This window comes from Desmodus rotundus, chromosome X (genome assembly GCF_022682495.2).
Source record: "Desmodus rotundus isolate HL8 chromosome X, HLdesRot8A.1, whole genome shotgun sequence".
Classification (NCBI taxonomy): domain Eukaryota; kingdom Metazoa; phylum Chordata; class Mammalia; order Chiroptera; family Phyllostomidae; genus Desmodus; species Desmodus rotundus.
The window spans coordinates 66647473-66656513 of NC_071400.1; the positions used below are offsets into that span (position 1 = coordinate 66647473).

General features: G+C 38.6%; 1 pseudogene; it reads right to left on the bottom strand.

Moving 5' to 3' along the window:
* Positions 1–2891: 2891 nt before the first annotated feature.
* LOC123478671 (ATP synthase F(0) complex subunit C2, mitochondrial pseudogene) lies at positions 2892–3449 on the bottom strand (annotated as a pseudogene).
* Positions 3450–9041: the final 5592 nt, after the last annotated feature.

A 9041-nucleotide genomic window follows, 5' to 3' on the forward strand; every position in this document is an offset into this window, starting at 1 on the left:
TTTAAAGTGTAAGGAAATTTATTTTTTAAAATATTTCATTTCCTTACAGGAACTACTATAAAGGACACATGGAAAAAATCAAGGGGGAGAGTGGAGGTGGGGGAGGGAGGTGTGTTCAGCTGGGGTGGGGTGGAGGGATGGGGAGAAAAGGCATACAACTGTAATTGAACAACAATAAAAATTTTAAAAAATTTCATTTCTTTTTAGAGAGGGGTGAGGGACAAAGAGAAGGAGAGAAACATCAATGGATGGTGGCCTGCAGCCCAGGCACGTGCCCTGACTGGGAATCAAACCAGCAACCTTTCAGTCCACATGCCAACACTCAATCCACTGAGTCACACCAGCCAGGGCTAAAGTGTAAGGAAATTTAAATGCATAATATGGAGACTAGTCAAAATTTGTATGGACTAATGAATCCCTTACACACACACACACACAGGTGCAGCCATGTATGGGTGTGCATAGGAGAGGGCAGAGGTTAGTTAACTTTCAAATTTGCCAACTTAGGACACTAACAAACTAACAAAGTCTCAACTTCTAACTACTCTCACCATCATTTTGGAAAAGAAAAATTCTCTTTACACAAAACATATGAAGGACATAAAGGGGGAAAATCAGGACAACTGTAGTAGCACAGTCAATAAAATATAATTTTCAAAAATATGAAGGGCATAATCTCAGAATCTAGCCACATTATTGTCTAGTGCTCCAGAGAAGGAAGCAAGAATGGGTGTGAAGATGCTAAAGACTGAACAGGAAGGAGAGAAGAAAAGTAAGGAAACTTTTACTTTTCCAAGTTCTGTAAGATGAGACATCTGCTGAAGGGATAAAGAAATAAGCTTGGGGGTACTTGTAAAACTGCGGAAGAACTTTTGAGGGAGTAGCAAACAAAGGTATTTTTCATGGTGTTAAGGCCCGGGAGCACCTGTGATCTCTTCTTGGTTTAAGAAGTTGGTGTGGCTGCACCTCACTTGTTATTGGTGATGATTTGGGGGGAAAGAGGGAGCTAAACAGAGACCTTGGTCTATTTGTGAAAGCCTGGAAAAATCTAATTTCAAGCCAAGAAAATGAAATACTATTTTTGTGAAGACTTCTGGGAAAGCTTCTCATAACTGTAATAGCGGGTCCTTCAGGAAGTCAACAGTCCTTGGTCAGGAACATGGTGGTGCAGCATCATCTCCTAGTCCTGGTTTCTCACGTGTGGCACGTGGGCGCACCCTGGACTTCTCTTCAGGTCTCAGACTCTGATTAGTGTTATTATGGTTGCTGGGACCAGATAAAGCCCATCCATCTTTCCTGGTCCTGGCCACATTTTTTTATAGCTTGATCAAGGTATAATTTACATTCCACGAGATTCACCCACTGAAAGTATACAATTCAATAATTTTTATTAAATGTATAGAATGGGGCAACCATCATCACAATCCAGTTTCAGAACTTTTCCATCACATCCAAAATTTCTCTCAAATCCACTCACTTGTAGTCACTCCCCAGTCCCAACCCCCGCCCCCCCCCCACCCCCAGTCCCAGGCAACTACCGACCTTTCTGTCTCTATGGAGTTACCTTTTCTCAACATTTCATATAAATGCAGTTGTATATGGTATGGGCCTTTGTATCTGGCTTCTTTCACTTAGTATTATGTTTCTAAGGTTCATTCATGTTGTAGAATGTATCAGTATTTTGTTCTTGTTTATTGCTGATAGTAATCCTTTATATGGATATATAACATTTTGTTTATCCATTCACCAGTAATGGACATGTGGATAGTGTCTAGAATTTAATTATTATAAATAATGATACTACAAATATTTCCATAAAAGTTTCTCTGTGGGCGTGTTTTTTATTCTCCCGGGTGGATCCCTAGAAGTGAAGTTGCTGGGTCATATCATATGGTCGGTTCATGTACACAGTTTCAAGAAACCTGTCAAACTCCCTTCCAAATGGCTCCACCACTTTATATCCCACCAGCAATGTATGAGGATTCATTTCCCCACATCTTCACTAAATCTTGGTATTATCTGTCTTTTATTACAGCCATTATAAATGGTGTGTAGTGGTATCTTATTGTAGTTTTAACTTGCATTTTCCTAATGATTAATGATGCTGAGTATCTTTTCCTGTAGTTATTAGCCATTCTTATATCTTCTTTCATGGAATGTTTAGTTAAATCTTTTGCCATTTTTAAGTTAGGTTGTTCATCACATATGTAATTTGAAAATATTTTCTCCAAGTCTATGGTTTGTCTTTTTGAGAAAAAATATTTTTATTCTATAATATTCATTGAAAAAATACTGGAAAAATATGTATTAATACTTCAACAGTGGTTATCCTGAGGTGATTGAAATTTTAGGTAGTAAACATTTTACTTTTCATGTAAAATATTTCTATAAGTTCTTTATTTAATAGATATTCTTTTAAAAATTACTTTATTGTTGTTCAATTACAGTTGTCTGCATTTTCTCCCCACCACTCCCCACCACTGCCCCCCACCCCAGCGAAACCCACCTCCCTCCCTTGCTTCCACCCTCCCCCTTGGTTTTGTCCATGTGTCCTTTATAGCAGTTCCTGAAAACCCTTCTCCCCACTGTCCCCTCCCCCCTCCCCTCTGGCTATTGTTAGATTGTTCTTAATTTCACTGTCTCTGGTTATATTTTGTTTGCTTTTTTCTTTTGTTGATTATGTTTTAAAAAAACACCTAAGAATATCCCCCCAATATGGATATTCTTAAGTGTTTTTTTAAAACATCTTATTAATAAAGTATTTACTCGTCTTCCCTCTGTCGAACCCGCAGTCAACCACTTTCTCCAGGTTGCCTGGGGAGGTATAGGACAACAACATATAGGCAGATGAGACATGGGAGAAAGAGGTACGGGAGGTGGAGACAGCCTCTTCACATGGTAAAGAGGATGAGAAAGACCACAGTCAGGCAAAAGAGCCCCATGGCCTCTGAGAGGGCGAAGCCCAGAGTGGCGTAGGAAGAGAGCTGTTGCTTCAGAGAAGGGTTCCTGGCATCAGCAATGATGAGGCTCCCAAACACAGTCCCAATTCCAGCCTCAGAGCCAGCCACCCCTATGTGGCAACCCCAATGAACTTGGCTGCTGTGTCGATGTCCCTTGAAATGGTGTTGGTTTGGAAGCTGCAGCTAGAAATAAGTAAAGTCGGGCAGGGGACATGGGGCCGCCAAACTGCGGAGGCTCCCATCTGTCAGTGTCTCTGGTCGTTTCAGCACCACTGCAGACAGTGACGGGCTCAGCAGCTAGAAGACTAGGAGAAAATGTTTACAAATCACATAGACAAATAACTTGTATCCAGAATATGTAAGGAACTCTTAGAACTCAACAGTAAGAAAATAAGCTCAATGTTTAAAACGGGGGAGAATATTTGAATAGACATGTCACCAAAGAGAATATAAAGATGACAAATAAGCACATATGAAGATGGTCAACATCATTAGCCATTAGGATATGCAGATTACCACCACCATGTCCTCATGTTGAGTGAAAGAAACCTGTCTGAAAAGGTCACATCCTGTGTGATTCCATTTACATGATATGCTGGAAAAGCCAAAACTCTAGTGATGGGAACAACTCAGTGGTTTATAGTGGGTAGCCATGGGACAGGATGTATCTAGAAAGGGATAATATGAAGGAATTTTTGGGGTGTGTTGGAACTGTTCTGTATGTTGGTTGTGGTGGTGCTCACGCAAATATCTGTATGTGGTGAAAGTCATGTAACTGTACAATAAAATTTAAAAACTGCATTTTGTGCCCTTGCCTGTGTGGCTCAGTTGGTTGGACCATCCTTCCATACACCAAAAGTTTGGGAGTTCGATTCCCTGTCAGGTCACATACCTAAGTTGCAGGTTGGATCCCAGGTCTGCACGTATAGGAGGCAACCAATCAATGTTTCTCTCTCTCTCTCTCTAAAAAAATTAATAAACATATCCTCCGATGAGGATTCTTAAAAATAATAATTTGCCCACTTAAAAAATGTGTGTCTTCTGTAATAACTAAACTCTTTCTCTATTAAGAATATTAACCCTTTGGCTTTTATTTCCATATATTTTCAAGTTTTTTCCTTCCTATTTTTGTTTGTTGCAAATTTGGGGATAAAAGCAGTTTTATTTTATTTTATTTTTTAGACGAGTTCATTTATTTATTTTTAGAGAGACAGGAAGGGAGGGAGAAAGAGAGGAAGAGAGAAACATAGATGTGTGAGAGAAACAGATTGGTTGCCTCTTGCACACCCTGAACTGGGGACCTGGCCCACAACCCAGGCATGTGCCCTGACTGGGAATCAAACCAGTGACCCTTCGGTTCGCAGGCCAGCACTCAGTCCACTGAGCCATACCAGCCAGAGCTCAAATATTGACTACCAAAAAAAGATAACAGTAATTATATATTTTATACTTTTGATAACTTTTGACAACAAGCTAGAAATTAAATTACTAAAAATATCAATATGAGGGATAGGAGGAAGTGTCCTGTGATGCCAATGAATCTGTTCTTGTTAGTAAAGTGATACATAAAAACAATCTAACAATAGCCAGAGGGGAGGGGGGAGGGGACAGTGGGGAGAAGGGTTTTCAGGAACTACTATAAAGGACACATGGACAAAACCAAGGGGGAGGGTGGAAGCAAGGGAGGGAGGTGGGTTTGGCTGGGGTGGGGTAGAGGAGTGGGGAGAAAATGCAGACAACTGTAATTGAACAACAATAAAACAATTTCAAAGTAAATAAATAAAAAGTAGACAACAGAGATACTGATAAACTAGTTATTCATAGGAAAAGTGTAGGTTTCAGTTTGTTAAGAATTCTACATAAACATTAAAACAATAGGAATAGAAAATGTAACTTCCAAGCCTTTGAGAGGAAAAAAAGGAATAAAAACCCCTAAACCAATCCTGGAAGTGAAACAAATGTACACATTGTCAACATGAGAAACGTCCAAACCTGTAAAGATTTTTACGAGTTTAATTGAGCCAAACATGACAATTGCCAGGAAGCAAAATTTCAACAAATTGAGAAAATGCTCCAGAAAATGGGAGTTTTACCACTTATTTTATACATCAGAATCAAAGGGGAAGATGTTACATGAAATCCACTAGTGATAGATTTGGGAGGTGGGAGAAAGCAAAGATGGAAAACATCTGGATAAAAAGTAAAATGAATAGACACATATATCTTTTACTTAGGTTGAGTACCGAATAGTTAACATTCAACAATTAACATGATAACAATAACAATGAAGGGATTTGTGGTCTCCCCTCTCCTGTGGCGGTAGTGCTTTGGAGGAGGGGATAGGAAAAGAAGATTACTTTGTTTTTCCGAAAGTATGTTATCCTGGATGCAAAAACAGGACATGCTCAGTTAAAGTGAAGATTAACCTTTGTTAGGGAAAAATACTGCCGTAGGATGTGACTACCTGCCAAGATCTGCTTTTAGTTAGGAAGTTTTAATTTCAGACCGTCCTATGTGGTTACTTACATTAAATGAATTTGTAAGGCCCACCATGCTGGTCTCCCTGAGCTTGTCAGGTTTAGTATGTGGCCCCTTTTTTGTCCACAATATATATTGATGTTTCGTTCTGAAAAAAGATATCTAAAAGGGAAGGAATGAGGGTAGGAGGTGGGGTTGGGTGGTGTGGGGGAAAGTGGTGGCGGGAAAATGGAGACAACTGTACTTGAACAACAATTAAAAAAGAACATAAAAATAAAAATGTTTAAAGTTATATTGATATATAGGTGGCTTAAAATTAGAAGTTACACTACTAATTAAATCAAATTATTATGCTAATTAGATTAAAAGGTCATTAGGCCTTCATTTTTTCGGTAATTTATGGAATAAAAACTTGTAATGTCATAACAAGATGCATGCAGAAATACTATGTAAAACTCTGTAGAAAATAATTTCACTTTTATGTGAAATATAAATTATATATGCATAAAATGAAATGCACCTAAATTTTTAAATGTATAATTTTATATGAGGGATAAAGTAAATGATTTTATCTATTTAAATTTTTCTGAACTTTGCAAATGAATGATGTGTTGACTTTCCAATCAGAATAAACCCTATTTTTAAAAATCTATTAAAAATTTAAAGAAGTAGGCAGTCACTTTGAGAGTAACTATATGGGACATTTTTATAATATGAGGGTAAATAATGAATTGAGGCAATGAAATATGTGATATGATTTCAATTGTATAAATGGAAAAAATGTGATTGTGTATAAATTTGCTTACAAATGTACGTAAATGTACCTTATAAAATGAGTGATAAATATATGGATTGTGCTGATGCTCACTGGGCATTCTGTATCCATGCTCATATGTATTAGATATAATTCATTGCATGTAAATATAGTCTGAAGTTATGCAAATCAAGCCAATATTATTGGATATATTTCTAGAAAGTCATTAAGATTTGAAATATTTATTTTGTTTCTGTAGTCTTGAACTTTTCACTATAATCAAGTATTACATTTCTATTTAAAAATGGTGAAACATGCATTCACAAGTTATTGTTACTGGAAAAACTTCGTATTATATAATAATACGGGTCAGAAGTGGAAAAGTATGATCCAAAATGATATGTACAAGCAAACACAATTTCACAGAAATATATGTAACTATGAACAGGGAGCCTGGCTGGTATGTCTCAGTGCCTTGAACGCTGGCCTGTGAACCCAAAGGTTGCTCATTAGATTCCAAAGCAGGGTACGTGCCTGGGTCGCACCAGGTCCCCAGCTGGGTCTGTGCCAAAGGCAACCAATTTTGTGAGAGCAACTGATAGATATATCTCTCACATATTGATGTTTTTGTCTCTCTCCCTCCTTTCTCCCCTCTCTAAAAATAAATAAAATCTTGTATGTATACACACACACACACACACACACACACACGGTGATTTAGAAATACATAAACGTAAACAAAGAAATGAGAAATTATTGCTAGGCTGTTGGGTTTGTTTGCCATTTATTTCTACAACATAGCTCCTTGTTTTCTGAAAAACTTGCAAGCAGTGTGGATGACTTTTCTAATGGTACAACAAAACACTATTTCTGAAATTAAAGTAAAAGAAATAAGAACCGTGGGTGAGTATGGTATGGGACACACTAATGGACCGATAGGGATCTTGTGACTAGTCCTCTGAGGACTTGTCCCAAATAGTTACTTCTCACTTAGCACAGCTGGCCTCAGGCACCGGTTCTCAGAATCCAATGGAGGGCTTGTTAAAACATAGGCTGGGAGGCCCATCACCACAGAGGGTCTGGAGTGAGGGGTCTCAGCATTTGCATTTCTAAAAAGTTCCCATTGTTGCAGATGCATCCCAGGACCACACTTAACGCCACCCCTAGCCCAGAAGGTGAGTGAAGCCCTGCCCCTCACAGCTTGGTGCCTGTGGATGCCCCCCTCTAGGCCTTTAGCTTCCAGCATTTCCTGACAGCACAGGAAAATTGCAGGATCTAACGTGGAGTTAACTAGGGCCTATTCACAAAGCCTAGGTCAAGTAGACATGGAATTCTAGAATTGATGTCTGATGAGAGTTGGCAGTTTAGATTGATTTGACTCAGAGAAGAAAGGCAAGTCCTGCTGCAGTGAGCACGTTTCTGGCAAACCCGCAAGCCCTGCAGCAGGCAGCCTCCTTTCCAGAAGCTTTTGGCTCCAGAGCATTTTTTTCCCCCAAAGTCCAAGGATGGGAAAAGAGACCATGTAGATGGGGGTGGGGTGAGGAAATGTGGGTTTGTTGGTATTTCTGGAGCAACACTGTCACCAAGAGGAAGCTCTGACAAAGTGGCAGGCCATGTGGGCGAACAGGATGAGCCTGATACCAGAAAGAAAGGCGTGCTTTGTTACAGCTGAAAATCCAGACGTCCTGAGAAAAGGCTCCAAGGAGGCAAGCTGTCGATGATCCCACTGACTGTAGATAGGACAACTGGAGCATCAACAAGGATTGTAATTGCAATAGCATGAAACACATTAAATATAAACATGCTTACAGTTCACAAGCTCAGGATGATATGAATAAAGACAGGTCATTAGTCGCCTTGGGAAAGATGTTTCAGAAACAATTCTTTATATTGAAAACTGGTAAATACAGGGAAGAATCAAGCATTTATCCTGTTTTTCTTATACAAGCCAAAGAGTTGGCCAGGGTAAGTTCTCCTTTATAAATATATTAGGGCTAAGAAATGAAAAAGGAAGGAGAGATCAGAACATTCCATTTTCTCATCCCCTTGTGAATAAATGGATCCAATGCTCACCAATGACTGATGGTGTCAGTAAGAGGGAGACAACCAACAGTATGTGCCTAATTATATTAAAAATCAGGGTAATGTGAAAGTTGAATGGATATTTGACAACATTTAGGAATTATTATTTTTTAGTTGAAAAATGGTATTGAGGTTAGATTTTCTAACGAGTCCTTATCTTTCAGAAATATATACTTACATACTCTAGATGAAAATAATATATTGGGATTTGCTTTGAAATAGCTGAAGGGTGCCTAGTGGGTGGGATGTGGATGAAATAAGATTGGCCACAAGTTCATAAAGGTTGGAGCTGGGTGATGAGTAAGGAATGTTGATTATTGTGCTCTTCTTTCCATTTTTGTGTACATTTCTAATTTGCCATAATAAAAAGTGAAAACAAAATTTGATTACTGGAATTAGGCTTTTTAAATGCACAGTGCCCTTAATTCAGAGAGAGCCTTGAACACACACTTGGAACATACTCCAATTCTATAATTTGTATACCTAGAGCTTTTGTAAAATGTATCTTGAAGTTTTAGACGTCCTCATTTTACACAATCCTGAGTCATGTCACCACTTGTGAGTCATTTCCCAAACCCATGGCACCCACTTACTGTTAAGAAAATAGCAGTTAAGTCCATGTTTAGCTTTTCTTTTTCTAGTAAAGACAGACTTGAATTAGTGTGGTGCTGCATTTTATACACACTTAGAATTTGGAATTAGGTTTTATTCTTAGGGTGCTGGTAAACACAAGCAGAGGTTCTCAACTTGCCCTGAACCATTTCATA